Source organism: Sturnira hondurensis, unplaced genomic scaffold, assembly GCF_014824575.4.
Source record: "Sturnira hondurensis isolate 20B ecotype Veracruz unplaced genomic scaffold, ASM1482457v3 Scaffold0007865, whole genome shotgun sequence".
In the NCBI taxonomy this organism is placed as follows: domain Eukaryota; kingdom Metazoa; phylum Chordata; class Mammalia; order Chiroptera; family Phyllostomidae; genus Sturnira; species Sturnira hondurensis.
In genome coordinates this window covers 342,357-344,815 of record NW_028080496.1, presented here as the reverse complement: position 1 = coordinate 344,815, position 2,459 = coordinate 342,357, and positions in this window count along the sequence as shown.

Genomic DNA, 2,459 nt, shown 5'->3' with positions numbered 1-2,459 from the left:
GGCCCCGCCCCCTAGAAGTCCCGCCCCCGAGCCCATCCCGGGAATTCTGGCCTCTCCTCCACCTCCCGGAACACGCTCCGCCTCCACTAGCCAATCGCCGGGCTTGTCTCGTGGTGACGTAAGCAGCCAGAACCCGGAAGCCGCGCGGGTTTGGCTCTTCTAGGCTTTTCGGCTCCTCCATTCATTGACTCACCTTTTAGGTAGGATTGTGACTCTGAGACTTCTAGTTGCTAGACACTTCTTACTATCTGCTTTTTTTATTATAGCCATCATTCCTAGAGTGGGTGAAATAGTATCTCATTGCGGCTTTGATTTGCATTTTCCTGAAGGCCAACGTAAATAAAGCCTTTCTTGTCCACTCTATTTTAAATGGCAACCCCTCTCCTCCCTACTGTCTATGCCCCTTCACTGAGTTATTTTTCTGTAGAACTTATCTCGCTGACATACCATGTATATTTCACCTATTTATTTGTTTACTGTTTGTCTCCTCCCCAGGGGTAAATTCCAAGAGGGCAGGATTTTTGTTCCGTGGTGCACTGTATTCTCAACGCCCATAGAAGCGGTAACGACGTGTCCCCTTGCGCTAGTCAGGGCTGATTTAAACCCACCGATTACCAGCTGCGTGACCGTGGGCAAGTCACTGTCTCTGAGACAATTTCTTCATCTGTGAAATGTGATTATGACACCAAGCTCTATAGACTTAAGAGGCATTTGTGGAATTATGTCCAGTAAATGGGCACAGAGCAGATAATCAATGCTGCCTTCCCTCCATCCGAGAGCCCATGAACAAATACACACACCGTCTTTCTGGGGACCACACCCAACATCTGGGAGCCCCAGGAGCATGTGATTTGGAGTCAGAGAATGAGGTTGAGCCTTACTTTGCTCCTTTCTAGTTGAGTGGTGCTGGGCAAGTCACTTTTCCTCTCATTTGTAACATGAGAACTCCTCACAGCATTGTTGTGTTAGTTCCAGAGAGAGCCTCATTCAGAGCACTAGCAATGATAGGGGCCTTAAGATTTGGAAAATTTTATTTTAAGTAATAGGTAATAAGCTTAGTAATCAAAGCATGTAAAAGCTTTGCTCCAGAAACTGAAGGTATGCCCCACCTTGACTCCAGGAGACCATAAGCAGTTCCACCTTTGTTCCTCCAGAGGACTGCAAGCAATTCAAGGTGATATCTGGCTCAGATATCAGAGCTTAACTCCATTCCCCAGGTGGCAGCTAGGGGCCTTTCTTTGTCCAATGCTCCAGGGTGATAGGACCACAGGCCAGGACACAGCTAAAGACCACCGCCTGGGGCACAGCTTAAGACCACTACCCAGGGGGAGAATGCTGGAGGGTTTTTTTTGTTTTTGTTTTTTTAATCCAATTAACAATTAACTCCTCCCTGAATTTCAAAACCCCTGACCACACCTTGTTTATTCCCCGCTACAAAAACCTTGGCCTGGGAAGAAAAGGCAAGATGGTCTGTTAGGGTATGAACTGACCATCTTCTCAGATCGCCAGTCATCTGAATAAAGCACCCATAAAGATTCAATCCCTGTCTCTGCTTATTGGGTTTGGTAGTGACAGACAGCCCGAACTTTGGTGTCTTTTCCGGTTTCAGCAATAGCGATTAAAAGGAATTTCTTATGGAAACTGTCTAGTCAAGGTGGTGCTTCTTTTTCACCTGTGGAAGGAGATTCCAGAAATGAAAACTCAGTCTTCTGCAGAAGTTGTGACCTTCCTTTTCAACCTGGAAGGCTGCAATTCAAGTGAACAGAGATTAAGAATTGTAAGAGAATGTGCCAGAGCATCTTCTGAACACAGAATACTGGCCTGTTCACGGGGAAGAAAGAGAACCTTTGTAAAAGTGACTGTGTGGTTTGGATAAGTTTCGATTTCTCCAGCTCTAACCTGGGAGAAAGGGGAAGTGCAGATTTGGGGAATCTTATAAAGGCCTGTCTCTACTCTAAAATTCCACATTCTCTGAATTCTTAGTCACATGTACTAACTTCCTTCCCAGGTCTGAAGGCTCTATCCCACGGGTGCAATATAAACAAAGGATGAGGACATGGCCTCTGAGTCCAGACACTTTCTGCCCCTTCTCAACCATGAGCTCCTGGGCAAGTTGCTGAACTACTCCAGTGCAGTGCCCTTGTTTGTGAATTGGAGATAATGCCTGTAGAATTGGCTGCCCCGCGGTTAGAAATAACACAAGTGTGAGCTGGATCCCTGGAAGGCATTTGGTGGGGACTGTATTTGCATAAAAGCCCCCCAAAACTCCCTGGCCTTTGTCACAGTCACTCTCTGCTGAAAGTGCCGGGGTCGCCACGCCCGCACCAGCTGGAGCAGGACTTAGCAGCAAGGGCATTTTCTCCCTACCTGCTCCCGGTAGCGGAGCCGCAGCGCACCCCAGCCAAGGACCTGCACTTTTCTTCCGCCACGCCCCACTGCTCAGGCCCGCCCCTCTTTGG